The sequence below is a fragment of the Callithrix jacchus genome, chromosome 14 (assembly GCF_049354715.1).
Source record: "Callithrix jacchus isolate 240 chromosome 14, calJac240_pri, whole genome shotgun sequence".
Lineage (NCBI taxonomy): Eukaryota > Metazoa > Chordata > Mammalia > Primates > Cebidae > Callithrix > Callithrix jacchus.
In genome coordinates, this window is record NC_133515.1 from 54319612 (window position 1) to 54340556 (window position 20945).

A 20945-nucleotide genomic window follows, 5' to 3' on the forward strand; every position below is an offset into this window, starting at 1 on the left:
GTCAATGATATTGATTAGAAAGGAAAGGTAATTTCTTCATTTGGGGCTTTCATTTAACCTGACTGACAAACCTGCTGGGTTGATAGCCTACTCTGAGTCTTTAAAAATTTGTTTTTCTTGATAAAGTAAACATTGGCTCAAGGAGGAGTCATCATCCCAACTTGCAGGAGACCTTGGCTCTTCCATGCTGTGGAGAGAATTGGATAACATGTGGGGTGACCAAAGACTGGATCATAATGCTGCAAATGTAGCTCAGAAGGGAACCTACTGAATGAAAGCTCGCTTTCCCTTTGCATGCTGATCCTGTCCTCAAGAGTTAGTACACGGGTTACTCAGTTTATCTTGTTTCTCTAACCTTTTCAAATAGATTTGTATATGTAGTTCTCTCTAAAGAGGAGAGTGGAGAGGATATCTTTCTTTTTTTTTCTTCAAGAAACCAGTGAATTCTGCTTCACAGGACCTTGGCAGGTGATACAAACATGTTGAGTGTTGAAATGTATCAATAATATTACAGCAATTATCTTGAACTAAATAATCATATTATTATATTACATATACATATGCAGGTATACTATAGATCTGTTTAGACCTATCTTTTGAGAATGACTTCTCTTTCTTTCATTTTTTTTTTTTTTGTATTTTATCATCTCCTCTTTTAGGATTCTCACAGAAAAGAAATGATAAAAACAAACCTTAGTGTGTAATTCAATTGATCAAAGGACTAAAAAATAAGTTCTATAATTCTAAAATTCCATCATCAATCTGCCTATTATAGCTAGTTATGAAGGTAGCTGTTAGCAATAAGTGGCCCGACAGACCATATGTCCTACTGCCTGTCCACAGCAGGTGGGAAAGCCAGGGCCCACTCCTAAAATATGAATTTTAGCAATGCTGTGTGTGTCTGCGACAATGCCTGTGTATGACTCTAGGATAAAGCAAGCAAGGATGACCTGACCTTCAAGGTTATATCAACATAGACTGGTAAGCTTAAATGTGATTTTCAAAAACCCAGTTTTTAATGTCTTCTGAGATTCTTTAGTGATGAAGGCTGAAATTACTATTCAGATTTTTCCTTCTTCATTTTTGATAACACCACCATTTCTCATTGCATCCTTGCCTTTCATCTCTGCCAATTAACTAAGTAGTCAGAGCCTTGTTTTGAAAAGTTCTGAGTAGTTAGTGAGCTCTTTTTTTTTCAAGTCAAAGTGTCCTCTGGAGGCCTCTGAATGAGGGGTCTGTCCATTGCCCCCACCCCTGTCTGCCTGTTAGTGCAGGACTGGGCTTAATCTTTCCCTTTCAAAGAGTTGCAAGAGGGGAGGGAGTTACAGAGTAGGGGGTGGGGTGGTGACCGCAGGTGGCTGAAGAAAGGGGTCTTGTTCTTGTGATGCTAAATGGCTGGTTAGCACTGCTTTTACTGTGAAATTCAGCTTCTGTCACTTCGTGGTTAATTGCTTTATTATTCTCAGATCCAGATTGGACCTGATTTACTTCTATCAGGAGCCATGACTCTCCCTGGCATTTGGCCAGGATCCTTTCGATCCTTTGATCTGAGGTTTTACAATCACATCACCGTTTACGTTGCAGCAGGAGGCATAGAGCTTTTGCACTTAGAAGTGCACAGGGTTGCTCAGTAGGTAGATGGAGTATGACTCTGACCCCGGGCAGGGCATTGAAGAATGAGGTCTTATCCTAACTCAGTTTCTCCTTCCTGGTCTTAGGCTTTATGGGTTTAATTTGCTTTTCTTCCTCCATTTGGCCAAAAATGAGGATGGTAGCAGCCATATGGACTTGCCCCTTCAGTGAGTTTTTTTTCCCAGCCATCTTAAAGTTGGATCTTAGGTAAAGTTTTGCTTTCCTCTTTGGCCAAAGCTTTTTTATATCAGCTGGCTGTCCTTAATGTGCAACAAATCAACAGGTAGTTTGAATGGTCTCCCCTAATTGTAAGCAGAGGCTGACTGGCCCCATCAATTGTTCTGGGACACAGACGCCAGGGATGAAAATGTCAAGTGGTCCACAGGCTGTGTTGTTAGGGTGCCTGGTGAGGATGAGGAGCAGGAGTGACTATGGTCTGAGTCTTTTAATAGGCAGGGCTGTAAAATGTCGACCAGGCCTAAGTCACAGATGCACCACAGAGCTCTTTCAAGCCCTTATTCCAACGCTCCATTTGTAACTATTTTTAACCTTATTTAAAAGGAGCGAAATGCTTCAGCTTCACAAGCGCATACTACAGTCTTGCAGTAAATTTCTTTGGTTTATAACTCCACTTTTGATTCAGAAGGCCAGCGGGCATGAGAACGTGGATAAACATAAATCTCCTCCAGATCTGTTTGTGGGAACCATACGCAGTTAGGGATATGCTGGAGACCAGCCTGGGGTCTCTGCTGGAGCAGAGGGGAAGGCAAGGCTCCACTCTTCAGATTTTCAGGCAGCTCAATCTTCAATTCAATCTTGCAAAGACAGAATTGGTGGCATTTGTGTAATAGAAACACAGACAAAAGTCAGAAGCGTATACCCAGGCAAGTGATGTCTGATAACTAGAGCTCCACATGACCAGTCTCTCAGCACAAGGTCAACGGACCCATGGAAGCCAACTTCTACAGTAGGAAGCAGAAGTGGGGCCAGAATTACAGGACTGAAGGCCTTTTCTCTCTTCTTTTCACTTCTCACATGACAGTTTCTCTTCTATCAGTGGCAGAGGTAAAATCTCATTTGAAATTTCTTCTAAGCTTTCTCATTTGGGAAGTCTTTACTAACTTGTGAAAGAAGGACTTTTTGAGGTCAGGCATAATCTTGGTCTGAAGTCCCCAGACAAATCTCTCTTTTATTGGCGGGGATCCCTAACAGAGATAAGCTCTTGCCTGCCATGCTGTTTTGAGTTCAGGTCTCCACTATGTGAAGAAGCCTAAATTGGACTAAAGTTTGCAGAGACAGTCAACAAGGAGACCTGACATGAGTTAATGTGATACCTGAAGGTTCTGTTTATAATTTTAGCAGTCATCATGGAGTCTGCTGTGCGTCCTTGCCAGGGGCTAAGGAGGGCTGTCTAGGACAAGTAAGATTTTTGTCCTCCAGAAGCTTGTCGTCTTATTAGAAACACCATACCCAGTTATTATAGAGCTATATAGGGCAGTACATGACTAGGGATTGAACACCATTGAAGGTCAGAGAAGAAAGTATTTGTGGTGTTGAGACAGGGCAAAAAATGGCTGATGAGAACAGGAGTACTAGATTCTCTGCTAATGTGACGTATAGGCTCTAACAGACATCTGGTATTTTTGACTGTTGGTGATTACTTCTCACTCACTTCTGGCAATATTATTCCTTTTCCTGTGGGAGAATCCATGCCATATGATGACTTCACCACAGGGCTGGGCATGTGACCAAGATGTAACCAATCAGAATATTTCATCACTTGGGCCATATTGATTGGTCCAAGGATGGGCACTTGACCCAATTTGGCCAATCATAGTCCTCCTAAGACTTTCTCAACAGAGGTATAGGAAAGGCTTGTTCTTTTCTGGGGGTTTGCCAGGTTAGACATGTGTGAGGGAGAGGCTGTTAACAGTTCTCCTGCTTGGGGTGAGGAGAGCCAGTTTGAACTGAATAGAGATAAGCAGAGCTAAAAGATGGCAAGAGAAACAGACATCATTTGAACTCTGTATCTAGCTATGTCTTAAAGCCAAATATGTGGGCTAATAATTTTTTTTTCCCTGGTGACTTAAGTTCTGTAACTTGTAAGTGGAAGAGTCTGACTAATATGGGGCTTGGGGTGGCAATGGAAATATTTCAGGGGAGTGAGGTACTAGTTTCTATGTTAGTGCTGGTGGCTGATAAACAGTATAAGTAACTTAACATAACAAAATAGCAACAGTGGTATTTGTCAACCTGGCTAGCCTTTTTCTCTTGAAGACCAGAGACATGGGAATGTAGAGAATCGAAGAGAGATGAAATGTTTATTTGTCCTGGGCCCGATGTACCTATTCTTGGAAATATATTCATCAAGTTGACTCACTACTCAAACCTTCCCAGCTTCCCCAGAACCCTCACTATCACCACATATTCTGCTTTAGAACACGTTTTGAAACATTTGTGTAGAACATTCAATTCAACAAATATTTACCTAAGTCTGTGAGTCAGGCACTGTACTAGGTTTGGGGAATACACTGATGAACAAGCTAGACATGGTCTCTGCTCTCACAGAAGTGATGAACTCAGTAACAGTATAAACTGGAATTATATAATGAGAGTTTTCTCATGACCTCATGCAGTGGCCAAAATCTCTCTGAAGACTTTGTTTCTCCACTGGGCCTCAGGAGCTACCTACCTTATGGCTTTTATACTAGAGATCTCTAACTCCTTCTTGGGGTTTGTCTCCTAGTTTAGCCACAGACAAACTTTATGTCATAACTCATTGGCTTTTTTTTTTAAATTTTTATTTTTATTTTTTTTTTTTTTTTTTTGAGACGGAGTCTCTGTCACCCAGGCTGGAGTGCAGTGGCACAACCTCGGTTCACAGCAACCTCTGCCTCCTGGGTTCTAAACAATTATCCTGCCTCAGCCTCCCAAGTAGCTGGAATTACAGGCACACGTCACCAGGCCCAGCTAAATGTTTTTGTAATTTTAGTACAGACAGAGTTTCACCATGTTGGCCAGGCTGGTCTTGAACTCCTGACCTCAGATGATCGACCTGCTTCGGCCTCCCAAAGTGGTAAGATTACAGGCGTGAGCCGTCACGCCTGGCCTAATTTATTTTTTGTTAATTAATTAATTTATTTTTTGAGACGGAGTCTTTGTCATTCAGGTTGGAGTGCAGTGGTGCAATCTCAGCTCACTGCAACCTCTGCCTCCCAGGTTCAAGCAATTCTCATGCCTCAGCCTCCCGAGTAGCTGGGATTACAGGCACCTGCCACCATCCCTGGCTAATTTTTATATTTTTAGTAGAGATGGAGTTTCGTTATGTTGGCCAGGCTGGACTCAAACTCCTGACCTCAAGTGATCTGTCCACCTCAGCCTTCCAAAGTGCTGGGATTACAGGTGTAAGCCACTATTCCTGGCCATACATTGATTAATTTAAATGTTAAAATCCTAAGATTTGGGCCATTTTTATTAACTTGCTTTGCACCATGCTGATTAAAGGGTTATGCTCAAATTTTAAAAGTAACAAAAAAAGTAGAAAGAGTAAAGGATGACATAAAAAAACGAAAGAAATGATAAATGTGTCAATTCCAGTTAAATTAAGCATAAGCAAAGTTTCCCTGTGTCTCTTTACGACAACCTCCCCACTTTCTGTCTTGGCTTGGCATGTCAATAATTGTACCCCCGGTATTGTATTTGTATGCTTCTAAGTAGAAATACACCCATGGTAGCAGAATAGAATAATAGCCCAGGGGCCATATGTAATGGAGATGTTACATGCTGAAATGCCTCTCTTCTCATTTGTAAGAGTAACAGAGTAAGATTTAGATACAAATCCTGGCTCTATCACAGTATCTATATGTACAGGTCAAGTTACTTAATCACTCTGAATCTCAGATTTCTCAATGATAAAATGAGGCTAGTAATTATAACATCTACATTGTAGGGCAGATATGAAAATTAAAATAACACAGGAAAAATGCTTAGCAAAATGCTGGCATATAAAAAAATCTCCAAAGGTTGCTAAAATTAGTATATGAAAGAATGATAAAGAATAAGATATTTACATAGGCTCAAAGTATCTCCCTAAGTAAGACACATATAAATTACAAAGAAAAAAATAGAAACTTTACATTGGAGAAACTGGACAGATATCACCTTTGTCAAGTGATCAACATTATCACTAACGGGCAAATTCAATCACATGCCTCCTGATATGATGCACTGAGAAGGACACAATAGCACGTTGTGATGTTCCAGCTAAAACGCATAACCTAAATTTAATCATAAGGAAACATCAGATAAACCCAAATTGAGGGATATTTTTAAAACCACTGACCTGTACTCTTCGAAAATATCAAGGTCATGAGAGATAAAAGAAAGACTGAGAAACAGTCTAAATGCAAATTCCAATTCAGGATAGGAAACCAGATCAGTAAAAAAGGGGACTTTAATAGGAAAATTGGCAAAATTTGAAAATAGGCCCTTTAGATTCAATTATAATCTTGTTTCAATGAGCAAATGTTAATAGTTTATGAATCTGGGTGAAGGGTACTTATGCATTGTTTGTGCCAGTTTTATTACATTTCAAAATCTGAAATTATTTCAGAATGAAAAAAAAAATGCATGTAATAGGCATTTGACAAATGGTGCTGTGATTTAGCAAATCTTCCTGAATCTCTGCAGTCCATTAAGATGAGATTGGCAGCTCAAACGCTGTTCCTGTGTGTATCTCTGCCGGGAGGTCTCACGGTGTTGTGAGGGTGTCATACATTTGCAAGGGCTTTTCTGGGCTGTCTCTGCCTGGCCATCTCCCTATGCTGTCTGCTCCATCTATCTCCACAGTTCCTTTAATGAAGAAGTTTGAGACAAGCAAACTTGTCTCACAGTTACTCTCTGACAGTTTTTAGAAATTAGACTTTTCTTTTTAGGTCAATGAGATTGTCTAACCGATGAAGATTCACCCAGAGCTCCACCATTAATTTGACTTTGGCCTTGACCACTATGTTTTCACCTGCTGGGCCTTGTCTCTCCATCACTGAGAACTTGGAGGAATGATAGACTTTAAGAAATGTTGTGCCGAAACCTGAAATCCATATTATCAGTGTAGTACGTGCAGAAGAAAACTTAGGAAAGGTGACTACAGCTAACAAGGGGGCAGAATGCACAGATTATAGGGTTTTAGAAAGATTTGATTCTAGAAAGACCAAACCAGAGAGAGGTCATAACCTAGAAAATACATAAGATTATGGAAAGTAAACATATGCTCTTTATCATGCATCATACAAAGACTGGCTGCATGCTGAAATGTAAAAGAACCAGTTCTAAGAAAATTAAAAAAAATTTACAAGTAAATAAAACAGGTATGAGTTGTTTATCAGGTACTAAATTCAACACTGATGAAGTTCAAGGGATCTGAATTAACTTGCAGGCGATAGATACAAAAGACAAATAAGCAAAACCATGGAGAGCTGGAGTCTCTGTCAAGAATATCTTCCTCCACCTAAATATCCTTTGATGTCCTTGTTAGAATAGGATCCAAAACTCTGTCATTTTCCTATTCTTAATTTTGCTCATACACTCGTGGCCTCTTGAACATAGGCTGCTCTGTAAAAGTGAATCAATGGTGATGATCTCACAAGGAATGTTGTGAGGTTAACAAATACAATTTGTAATGTGCACTGCAAATATAAAGTGCCATAAAAATGCTAATGAATGGTAATGCGTGTCCACTCATTAGCAGGCCGGCGCAACAGGCCAAGGATAATAGAAAAAGAGACTGCCTTTTGAACACACAAAGTGCTATCCTATTCATCAGGCCTCACACATGCCACCATGGGAGGCTCCGGCTCAGCTCTCATTATTCACTCAAACAACTTCCTTTCCGTCTCTGTCTGGGTCTGCAAGCTGCTTTCTGCATGAAGAAAGATTCCCTGAAACCTTTTGGCGCCATCAACAACAACAGCAGCAATGAAAGTTTGGCTTGAAAAATTCATTCAAGGAATAAAAAAATACAATGGAAATCTATCATTATGGATGTTTTGGAGATGAAAAAAAAGTAAAAGATCCAGGCTTTGTTTTGCATTTTGGTAAGAAATGATATATAGCTACATAGTAAAACTGTTTTATTAAAAAGATCTTCTCACCCTGAATTCAAAATACGAATTGTACCTTCTTATCATCCAGTCACTTTCGAATGAAAGTTAAAAATGCTGATACTGTGGAACTAGCCCTTGGTATTATATCTCATAGCTGATATATTTGTCTAATACTTTGGTTTTTGAAGGCCCATTACTCAGGACCAGTGTGCAGAGCTGTTCATTTTAATCCATTCTGGTTACTGAAAACAGAAATGCTAGGAAAAACTTGTAGATAAGATTACATTCTCTGCTTCTGTGTGTAGGTAGGTAGTGGAGTTTGAGCCAGATTGTGAAACTAAAGGAGTTTTCCTCTTCCTATGAAAAGGGCTCTGACCTCAGATTGTTGGGCTTTTATTTAGGGAAACCCTGCTGGAAAGTAGGGTTCTATGTTGGTCAGAACAAATCCTTCCTTTGGTGGAGTAGAAAATTTTGACAGCCCAGTGAGGGCAAAGATAGATCTCTAACTGAGCGTTCAGGGACTCTAGTCACCTTAGTTTTAGCAACAGCGCAGATGTAGAAATTCATTATATTTATTCTGCCCAAATAAATGGAATCTCATTCTGCTGAAGCAATATATTGAGTACCAATCAAAAGGCTTGGGCCTCCTCTGCTGTCCTGTGCTGTGCAAAATAAGGGGAATTATGGAGTTCTTATTCATGGATTCCTTTCGGACAGCATGAACAGTTTACAGGGAGGGTGGTTAAGTAGCCCAGTTAAGTTGTTTAAGAGGGCTAATATTGTTTGGCTTACACAAAGCCATCCAGCAATTATATTGATGCTTGACAGTGTTATCATCATTATTTATTTTGCTATAAGTTAGATTTATTGAGATTTGTAGCATTCATAATACTAAGCATAAGAAACATTAATAGCTTTACTAATTATATCACTACTTTACAGATATAAATAGTGATAAAAATGCCAAGTACAGTGAAATAGTAAAACACTTTTAAGAGAATTTTAAAACCAGTTGCTGATGTCTTTGGTGAGTCTTGGAGTTTGAATGGAGAGGAGAGCCTTCTTTGAAGATTTAAATCTTTCTTTCCTGCCTGTGTAGCTCTTGGAAAGTAATTCTGCCTTAACCTGGCCATAATCAACTGAACCCTGTATTTAATATGGGGTCAAGGGAACACATGTTGTTTTGGATCGCAGCAAAATGAAAATCAGAGTGTGCAGGAAAGAGAGGGAGAGGGAGAGGAAAAGAGAGCAGGGAAGGGAAGGGGAGAGGGAGAGAAGACAAACAAATGATCATAAATGTAGTAGGGAGAATAAAGAGAATTGAGAAACGAACATTGTGCATCTTCCCATTTCATTCTGGTTATTGGTCTTGCTCTGTGTTCTCCAGCACACACCTTGTTATAAATGAGGATATCGAGTGAAGAAGAGTTAATAAATCCACTGCTTTTGCCATAACTACTAATGGAAATCCATGAGCAGTTTAAGTGCTGGTCAAGTAAAGAGACTAAACTGGGAATGGAGGACATGGTAGATAAGAATGAGTAGGCAGCATGTCTGATCTGTGAGCTAAAGCTGTAAACATTATCTTTACATGGATTGCAACTCTTAGAATTTCTAAGGGCCTGCTTGTTTACCTACATACATAGCCTATCAGCTCCAAGAATAGCTACTCAGCCTAGAGCAGGAGAAATCTGCTTTTATAAATAAAGTTTTAGTGGAACATAGCCCCACCCATTCACTGAAGTATTGCTTTTGTGCTACAACTCAGTTATGGTATGCAGAGTTGAAAATATTTACTATCTGGCCATTTATTTAAAAAAATGTAAAAGAATACTGATTTCCAGAGCCTTAGGAAACTTTAACTACTTGGCTAAATGAGTGTACGATTGGCCTGAAGTGTGTATTTGAAAAATTATTTTTTTTCCCGTGCTACAATGTATGTCTCCTTCAAAATGTTTCATGGCTTACCTTAATGTTATGTGAACATTAGAAAATTGAGATGGGGGTGGGATATGAGTATATAAAAGGTCTTCTCTTTGTGCATAACAAAAGTGTGAACCTTTAAGACATTAGATAATTCTGATTTTAAATGTCTAATCTTAAAGCTATAACTCAGGGATAAAAGATATGGATATTCTTATTTGTAGTTTGTGGTGGGTCTTATTGCATTTCTCTGTCTTCTGAGAGCAAGCTAAGAAGTTCATAGTAGGGAACACCTAAGCCAACTTGAATGAATTCCCCACCATCACCTCCCTGAAGAAAACTCCTAAGACGGAAAATTCATTTCAGCAGAAGAGGTCTATATTTTTGAAATGTTTTGACCTGATTTAGAGGCTAGATATAAATAAAAAGGAGAGAGCTGTTTACTCACTAAACTTATCATAAAATATTTTGGAGCTAAAACATATTGGATGCAATCTAATAATGTTTGCAAAATAGACATTGTATTTCTGTTGCTTTTGTTTCCCCTTTACTAATTCTTAGATTTTCCAATACACCTGTTATTGTTGGCTCTGTAGATCCTATACCCTGTAAATTCTAACTGAAATTCTATCACTTTCATGACTTTTCCTCAACCAACTCAGTTGAGAATAGTGGAAAACCAAAAGGCTTTGCAATAGGAGTTGACATCCTGGCTCAGTGGCTGAGGGACTAAGAGCAAGTTACTCATTTCTTCTGAGGTTCCATTTGCTTGATTGTAAATAAGTAAAAAATTCAAGTCTCAGAGTTGTTAGGAAAATTAAATGGGATGATGCATGCAAAGGCTTGTCAGGCAACAGACTTTCAATAAATGATAATAGGAATAATTATCTTCTTAGAAGGAACCCTTCTGTTTTGAACAGCAACAATTGCCTATACTAATTAAATGATACTTTTTGTATACTGCCTTATATTTGTAGTTTATCTTTTTATATGCATATTTCCTTTACCTAATTGAATTCTGAGGTTTTAAGTGTAGGCACCATATTTGCTTCTGTATTTAAGTGTATTTCAAATAATAGGTGCCTAATAAGTATCTGGATTTATTCTGTCTGGGTCTTTGACATGTTTGGTAACTATAGTGGAAAACCAGAACAAAGAGATTGTGTGTATTTTCTAGGCTTCTAAATTGTCCTAAACTTAAAAACTTTGATCAGGAGAGAAAGACTATGTTGGAGAGGGAGTAGAGAGCTCTGACTTACCCAGATGTCTATGTTTGCAAAATGGGAGACACGCATAGAGCAGAGATAGTTCTGAAATGTAGGGGTCTACTCCTCAGGGCCTGAATCTCGGGTCTCTTCTCTGTCCTCAGCTCTACTAAAACATATTCCCATACAACAGTAAGAGGACATAACTGGTGAAGATAGTCTACTTAATAAGTTAATGATTTCTTCAGTAGGGAAGATGGCGAATGCTAAAATTAATTTTTAAAAATCTGTAGTCTTTAGATTTCCTCTCTTACTTAGAATGTATCAGTATTGCAGTAGGCATTTTTTGAAGACACAATTTATATACAATAAAATTCTTCCTTTCCAGCTATGCAGTTCCCTGAATTTTTATGAACGTATGTGATACGTAACCTTCACCACAATTCAGATGTGATGTTTCCATTATCCCCAAAAGTTGTCTGATTTCCCTTTATTTTCAGTTTCCCTTCTTTCACCTCCCATCTCTAGAAGCCACTGGTCTAATTACTAACCCTGCAATTTTGCCTTTTTGAAAAAGTCATATAAATGGAATCACACAGTATGTGTCCTTTTAAGTCTGGCTCCTTTCACCCAGAAAAATGATTTTGACTCTCCTGTGTATTGTTTCATATCACAGAGGTCATTGCTTTTTTTGCCCAGGTATATGGCATTATATGAATATATTGTGATTTGTGCATCTATTTGCCACCATTTAAAGGACATTTTGGTGGTCTCTGGCTTTCAGAAATTATAAATGGAGGTGCTCTAAATATTTGTGTACAAGTTTGTGTGTGTTCATGTATGAAGACCTGGGTGTGGGACCCCCTTGGGTATGCAACTGCTGGGTCATATGGTTAAATGCACATTTAACTTTATCAGAAACTATCAAGTTATACTCCAAAGCAATTTTACCATGTTGCATTCCCACCAGAAATGTATGAGAGTTCTAGTTGCTCCCCATCTTTGTAAGCATTTTGTATTGTCAATTTTCTTTTAATGCAAACAATTCTGATAGGTGTATAGTAGTATCTCAGTTTTTAATATGTGTTTCCCTAATGGTTAATAACATTAAACTATTTTTCATGTGTTTCTTTTTCATTCATATATCTTCTTTGGTGGTGCCTTTTCAAATCTTTTGCCTGTGCTTTGGGTGGGAGAGGAATGTTGTTTGTGTTTGCAATAGGCATTTTTAATTGCACCATATTTTTATAGTGAATGCCCACTCTTTCATGGCATGAAACTATGGTGAGTCAGTCAGGCCTTCATCACCTTAGAATATTCCTTCCAGTACCTCATATCCCTAAACTTTATTAGAGGCATGAAAGATAGAAAAGGCAAGTTACTTAATAGTCCAGAGTGAGTAAATGACCAAGGTTTTCTTTCAGCTTGATGGTGAGAATAGCTCCCCATCTGTTCTCTTACTCATCTTTCCCCTTTGCTCCTTGCTCCATCCTCCTCAGTCTCAGCCTCTTTCTTACTGATGGGGCATGTGCCAGTCATATCCTGGCCTCAAAGTTTTTGACTTTGGGCTCATTTTACCTGGAAAGTTCTCTCCCCAAAAGTTGCATAGCTTTTCATTACTACCTCCTTCACTTCAGGTCTCTCTGGTCAAATGTCACCTTATTGGGTAGGCCTTCTCTGACCAGCCTGTGTAAAATACAACTGTTTCCTTCCTCCACATTCTCCTGCCTAATATTTCTTTGTAACATTTCTCACTACCTGGTATGCTGTATTTTATTTATTTTTTGTTTACTGTCTATCTTCTGCTCATGAAATGTAAGTTCCATGGATTCAGGAATTTGACTGTTATGTTTCTGTGCTAGATTCCATAGTCTGAAAAAATGCCTAGGATATAGGAGGCATTCAGTAAATTGCAGGTGTAATTAATACATCTCAGGTAGAAAGGTAAGTGAATGAAATGTTAAGGCGCTGTCAGAGGTTTTAGACAGGCCTGTACTTCATACCAGATGTGGCCTGCTTTTAGATCTTAAAAATTTGTTAAGCTATTTCATTTGACCCATGTGAACTCCTAAACCAAGCTTTCTTGGCCTAAACCTGTGTAATATTTCTAAACGGATGTGATGGTCCTCTAAAAACTATATCCAACATGGCAGCAAACAGAGGTGGCAATGATCGCCTTTTTCGAGGCCGATTCCTAATTTTTCTTTGTCTCGCCAGGTTTATTGATGCAACAAAGCCGAAATGAGCTTCATGAATCTGAGGGCTCTTCCTTAGGTGCAATTTATGAGTGGACTCAGATTCTTCCTAGGATTTTCTTATCCTCGTCTCCAACTACTTCAGACTTTTGTTTTTTGTTTTTTATTACCCTTGCTCTCTCATGTTGAACATAGAGATGGGACATTTAGTCGCTTGCTTTTCTCTAGGGTTCCTCTAAATAGATTGGTATCATAGATAAGGATGGTTCTTCATGCATTGGTTGTTCCTTTTTATTTTCCTTTAAATTATTATGGAACCATTATTGGTAGTCCATAGCTATGGGGTACATATGATATTTTGATACAAGCATGCAATGTGTAATAATCAAATCAGAATAATTGTTGTTCTTTAATTTGAGGTCTCCAGGGTTGGAAACTTTAGGAAGTTACTTTTCTTTGGTGAAGCTTCAATCACAATGAAGTTAACAGGTGGTTCTTCATGCTTTTTCATTCTTCTCAGTGTTCCTGCTCACAAATTGTTTCCCATTCCTGGTTTAAATCTGAATAGAAAAATTCCTGGAAAAATTGACTAACCAATCAATCAATCAAATGAACAAACAGTACACTAAACACTCAACAATAAATAGTTGCTTTGGAAATGAAGAATATTTTATGCTTACCGACAAATTAGGGAGGAAATATTTCTAGGAATACACTGCTTCTCTCTTTTATTTGATACAGAGAGACAGACTTGTCAGTGCCTTTTTAGCTCAAAAATTGTTGGAAGAAAATGACAATCTCACCTATGTTAAAACGTAAAACAGTATTTGGGCCTTTTTATTGTCAAGACTTCACACATGGGAGGGGGTGTTATAGGAGCAAAGGGACACTGTAGCTTTTCCCTTGGGCTGAGTTCCTTTATAACATGTATCCTTGCAGACTCTGATTTTCAGAAATCTTCTAAGCATGTTTCAGAACCGATCTTTACCTCCTCAGTGATCTTAAGCAAAATTATGAAAATCTTCCCAAATCCTGATTTTATAACGCCAAGAAACACTGACAGTGATGCTTCAGGAGGTTAATGATGGTCTAATTATCTTGCACCAATAAGGAAAAAGAGTCAGCCTTTTGGCAAGATTATGTCAGAACTAGTCAGATAATATAGATATTTCTACCTCCACACATTTTCTAAAGGGAAATGTTGCTGCTTTAATTAAATGTTATATGAATACATTTCAAATAGATCCAAACACAGGGCAAACTCTGTTTCAGAACTGCTCTTCCTACATTTAAAATGTATTTGAAATGTAATTTAAAAAAAAACCAGATAATGGGGAAAAAAACTAAAATAACTCGAAACAAGCAGAATATAGTATCTCATCATTACACTAATATATCAAACAATGTGATCTTAGCTTAATTATCCCCTTTGAGAGTTGAGAAAACTAAGCACAACCTTCAATTTACAGCTGTTTGGTGCCGGGAACCTGAATTATTATTTAAGAAGAAGGGGGGAAAAAGTTTATTTATTGTGACCTCCACTCAGTTTTTATTCATCGTGGAAAATCTGTATATTCACAAATGAGGGCTATTCATCGTGAGGCCGCAGCATTCTTCAGCTGTCCAGGCCTACATCAACTGCACTTCTCCAGCTTTTGTGTGCGTCTCGAAGGCTCTTCATCCAGATTGTTCATCATCTTGATGGTCCAGCTTTATCTTGCTTTTGTGCAGCTGCATTCCACTTATCCAGAGTGCTGAGGGAGACAAGGGAGAGGGAGAGAGAAAAGAGTGAGCTCGTGAGTGAGAGGGAGAGAGTGAGCAGGAGAGAGTGAGAGAATAGGAGAAAAAGCAATGGCCGGTGCGCATATGAGGATAATTTGTAGTTTCTCAATAATAATAATAAAAAAAAGGAGGACAGGCTAATTACTGGCTTAACTAGGGCAGCCTGTGGATCTTCATGTCAAAAGGACTGCCGTAATTATTTGCCATCAAAGCACATTCATATTGTGGCACAAAAGAAGGGCCTTTTGCAAATGGATCTTGCTAATAAACAGGGCTGCGAGGAGCATTATGTGTCTCCCTGGTTGCAGGCACATTAACACAGTGACATGGAGCATAACTCGGGGCCTGAGGAAAAAAACACCAGAATGATAATTATCCCCCTACCCTCCCCAGCCTCCCTCGCCTTTCCCTTTGTGTTGGACAAGGAAGCCGAACATGACCTATTGGAGGGCCCAAGGCAGGCTATTAGTGACCCCTGAGCCCTTACAAGGTGCTTCTGTTCTTTTAAAAGCTGTCTCTTGATGTCAGAAGGGCCACATGGACCAGTGGGCTCTGCTCGAAATGGTCCAGCAAACACTTCAGACTTAAAGACACCTGGAAGGTCCTGACCAATTTAATGCAGATGAAGACAGCAGACAAGGCTCTGTTGAATCCTGGTACTGCAGTCCTCCCCGACTCAGCCCTGCCCCTCTTTTCTTTTTCTTTGTCCACACTTGCTCAAATGCACACATTTCTGTCCTTAAAATGAAATTCAGGGGACAAAAAGTTCTTGTTTTCTTTTAGTAAATGAAGAGAGTCTTAGGGAAACACTTACCTGCCATAGAATAATTTATGGAAGAAAAATTATGGGACAGTAGTGTGTAAGAAATATAGAAAACAGAAGGTGGAGGTGGATGCAAATACAGACCCAGATTAACCCTTCCTCTAGCAGATGTAAACACACTGATTTCCCACAGGTAGGGGCTCACTGGCAGGGCCAGGGTCAGCAATCCCTGCTTTTCTTGCTTCTTGCTGGGTAGGTGATGAGAAACTCATCAGGGGTGGAAACTGGAGCGAACAAGTCTGGTGCCCAGCGGTTCACCTGTAAGCCCCAGCCTGCCCGACTTTGGAGATGGCTGGAGGTCCAGGTTTGTTCCAGTTCCACACAGAGCTGCTGATATTAAGGAAAAGGGCCAGGTAGCAGCTTTCCAAGCTTATCTTGATTAACATGGATTAAGATTGGTCTGTCTTTTCCCTTTATTTCCTCTTTTCCTGTCTGTCTCGTGATTATTCTGTGAGAGGTGTCTTCTGACTCTGAGTGGACATCCCAGAACCCAGAAGATGGAGAAATGTATTCCATTTTTACACACATCAGAAGCAAACCCAATCCCTGGAACTCTTATTTTACCCAGCAGAGAAATTAAGAGTGAAAATTTGCATTGCAAAAGTTCTTGCTTCACAAAAGCTAGCTTCCCAGAACATTTAAATATTTAATTATTTGAAAGATTGGAGGTAGATAAACTTCAAGTTAAAATGTTATGAGCCTTTCTAATGGAAGATCTACCAGGAATGACTTAAGAGCATTAAAAGATGTGTATCTGTGGGAAAACAAGATTAAGGGTTTCTAAGGTTTAACTAAAAACCCTTCGGGATTGTGCCCTCTATCGGAAGCAGCCTGAGGCTAGGAATGTAATACACTCTGAGGTCGAAAATCTCCTAATGATCAGTTGATCCCTTTCACTTTCTTACTGCCTTCCTCCCCACTCCCCCTTTTTTTTTGTTCTCTCTTTCTTTTCAAATAGTCTTAACATAAAGAAATTGGGATATGAACATACTAATTATAGATATAGATTTTCCAATCTGTTAAGAATGGTAAAGCAAAAAAAAAAAAAAGTTGAAACCATATTATTTCTTATTTTATCTCTCTAGACTGGACCTCTTTCTCTGGAACTTTAAATGCTTATATCCAACTGTCCACAGACCCCTACACTTGCATATCTAATAGACATCTGAAGCTTAACATATCCAGAATGGACCTCCTGGTTCGCCCCGTAAAACTTGGCTACAGTCACTGCTTTTCTAATCTCAGTGGTTGACAACTGCAACTTTGCAATGCTTAGATCAGATTCTTGTTTTTTCTCTTTTTCTTATCACTTCTGATCTGTTAGAAGACACTACTACCTCTACCTTCAAAATGCATTTAAAATCTAACCACAAATCTAACCTCCATTGATATCTTGGCCTGAGTCACCATCATTTTTTGCCCCCATTATTCCAGTAGCATTTTAACAAATCTCCTGTCCTTTGTTGACCTATCCCTAATTTAGCAGCCAGATCAGTACTTCTAACTGTAAGTGAGTCATGTTGAAAGTTTGTGACAAAGGCCATGAGGCTTTCTGACTTTGTCTCCTACATCTCCTACTGTTTCTTCCCTTAATCCTTCTGTTCCCGCCAGTGCTCCTCGAGTGCTCCCATATCAGTACACTCAACTCCCTCACTCATTTTCAAAACTTGCTTTCTCAGTGACGACTAGTGTATCCACCTTATTTAACACTGTAGCCTGCCCTCATCCTCAACAACATGACTCTCAACAACATGGATCCCTCTTCCCCTGCTCTCTATATATTTTTTCAGTAAAACTTATTGAGCATACTGTGTAAGTTATATTCTATTTTAGTTTATTATTTTTGCTGTTTATCTGTCTCATAAGCTTTAAGAGGGTAAGGTTCTTTGTTATTGGTTTTTTTTCTTTGTTTGCAATGATGTACCTATAAGTACATAGAATAGTGTCTGGAATACAGTAATTGCTAAATAAGTATTTATGGCAAAACTATTGATTGATTGATTGATTTTTTTTAAAGACAGAGTTTTGCTCTGTGGCCCAGGCGGGAGCGCAGTGGTGCGATGTTGGCTCACTGCGACTTCCACCTCCTGGGTTCAAGTGTTTCTACCTCCTGAGTAGCTAGAACTACAGGTTCACGCCACCACACCTGGCTAATTTTTGTCGTTTTTAGTAAAGACAGTGTTTTACCATGTTGGCCGGGATGGTCTAGAGCACCTGACCTCAGGTCATCTCCAAAAGTGCTGGGATTGGTAGGAGGTACCGCAACCAGCCATATTTAATGAATTTTAAAGCTTAGGAAAATAGAGGTCAGTAGTAATGATTAAAAAACAAAGCAGCTCAGGCACTGTAGCTTGCATCTGTAATCCCAGCACTTTGGGAGGCAAAGGTGGGCATTTCACCTGAGGTCGGGAGTTTGAAACCAGCCTGGCCAACATGGAGAAACCCTATCTCTACTAAAAATACAAAATTAGCTGGGCGTGGTGGCACATGCCTGTAATCCCAGCTGCTCAGGAGGCTGAGGCAGGAGAATCACTTGAACCCGGGAGGTGGAGGTTACAGTGAGACAGGATTGCACCATTTGCACTCCAGCCTGGGCAACAAGAGCAAAACTCCATCTCAAAAAATAAAACAAAAAATATTGGAAGGTATTCAGAAGGAAAAACAAAAATTGCTATTTTAAACAAATCTAGAATAAGAATGCAGATCACTGGATTGCTACACAGCAAGACCTATTATACTACCTTGCTTTCTTCAACTTATGTTGGTTGCATTTACATAGACTCTTTTCTCTAGGGTAGGGGTGGAGCCAAAAAAAAAAAGCATAGTAGAATAATAAGAGGGGTTTTCATTTAGTTTGGCTTTTCCCCCCTACATAACCCAAAGCATTTGACACTGATCCTTAATTTTATTTGAATTTTACCAGTGTCCCTTTTCCTTCTGCCAGTGTGAACTATCTCAGTCATCATGAAATCACAACCATCAGAGCAACTTCTTTAGGATATCCTACTTTTTCTTGACACTCAGAATGCTGAGCATTAAATCTAGAAATTTAGAAAAGAATGGATCAGCTTCTAATGTCCACCTTAGACCAAAGGAAGTGATCCTGACAGTAATACATTTGGGAACTGAAAACATGGACAAGGAACTAAATGCAAACCCAAACGTGGTGAAATTTAAGATCCATATTCGACACGTTATAGCACATCACCCCACACCCATCTTTAATGTGTCAGCCCCTAAAAAGGAAACATTTTCTTCTTCCCAGAGCTGTTCTCATAAGGTTTCTTACGATGACCATACCTCCAGTGATAGCCTTCGCAATGTCTATTTTACCCCAGAGCTTTTTAGATAGGCAGAGCTTTTAATGTGACAGGGCAAACAGTGGCAGTTCAGCTGCCAAGTCTTAATTCCCAGACCAAGGCTCAAGTCAATAATTTATCTTTATCTCTCTCTCTTTTGCTGTGTCTTTATCTCTGTATATCAATATCTTAATATTACAGAAGAAATTGAGAGGGAAAATTTGAATAATGATAAATATTTTTAATCAGAATAAATCAGTCTGTTAGTCATCACAGAATGCTTCTAGGACAAAAGAAGGCAGGGGAAGAGGAAAACAGAATTAGATGACATGACATTGTGGATGTCGACTCTTACTCCAAACTTGGGTTAAATCCTCCTGAGACCAGTGATCCTGAAAGTGAGGCATGAATTTCCCTGGTTCCCAAAGCAGATGAACCATTTCTTTCAAGTATCTGCAGGTCCTCTCTGCCTTCAGCCTGCCTGATGTAGAGCAGGTGGGGAATTGTGTGTTTATCTCAGAAGGTCTAGGGCATGTCTGCTTCAGGGCACAGAGGCAGTGAGACCTCGAGGATGAGAAGTTCAGCACAGACCTGGAGTGGCCAGCAGAGGCAAACCTGCTGTGGTTCAGAAGAGGCCCTGAGAAATGCTGAAATTCTTGCTTTTACTTTAATGAGTAGGGAGGGGAGTCTTAATATCACTCATGATTTCTCCCTTTACTGTGTAACAGTGGGCTCTGTCAGCAACCTGGAGAACATTAGCAAATTCATGAATCAGCTTACACGGCTATCATGAAGGGGAATAATTTGTTAGCTTAAGTAAAACCTGGATTAATTACAACTGTCTGTTTGTGGAAATATTGACTAAGGAGGGCTTTAGGATACATTTAAAAAAGGTAAAAAATCTCAGATTCATGGAATGTAGCCCTTTTTTGTTCATTAGTAATAGTTGGTGCAGTAATAAACACAGAAGATTTGGGTCAACTGAATGATGGTGATACAGGCAAAAGTAATTAGAGTGCTTTTGAATTTTTTTTTCCTGAGGTTACTGCTGAGGTTTTTTTTCTGTGTGGAAGGGTAGATGAGCAAGACTAGAAAATGCCTCTAAATGTGGCTTTCCCATGAAGTTGTTATTTTCATTTTCTTCCCCGTTTTGTGTGACTTTGGAAAAAATCGTCCCAGAAAACCTTATGAGAATAGCCATGGGAAGATAAAAAACCAAGTGCTTATTTTCTGTGGGCTGACATATCAGAGCATGGTGGTTTCGGGTGATGTGCTGTGACATGTTTAATGCTGATCCTAAGTTTCCCTAAGTTTGGGTTTGTGTTTGGTTCCTTGTCCATGTTTTTGGCTTTCAAATGTATTACTGTCAGAATCATTTCCTTTGGTTTAAAATCATATGCATGATGTCAGGTATTGACTTAGAAAGGATGCCTTAATCAAAGTGTTTATTGATACTAGCACATGCAGAAGAATCTTTGTGCAAGAAGCAATACTATCTCTTCTTTAAAGATCTGAAAGTAGAACGAATCAAGTTGGGTAGAACAATATTCCCAGGCTACATTTTCAGGGACCCTCCTGCAAACAAAGGGGGATTTTCTTTCCCCTTCTATAGCCTGGTTCTTAAAACGAAGTGGAATCTGCCACATAATTGTTTCCATAAGGAGAGGCTTCATTCTGTGTCTGAATCCTTTATGCCCTCATGTGCCTGCTCATGCCTTTCCAAACAGCAGTGGGCAGAAAGTCAGTGGAATGGGCACCACAGTCCAGGACCCCTACAAAGGACAGAAAAAAATGAGTTCCCAGTGCTAGTGCTTGGATCAAAAGAGAGGCAAACGGAATAGTTACACTTAGAACGCCTCTATAGGCCTGGTTACTTATTCCGATCATCAAGCAATATTGATGTATTTATTCTTTAATAAAAACTGACCACCCACAGAATTCGAGAGCGAAATCTTGACATTTAGCTCAGGTTTTCAGGATGAAAT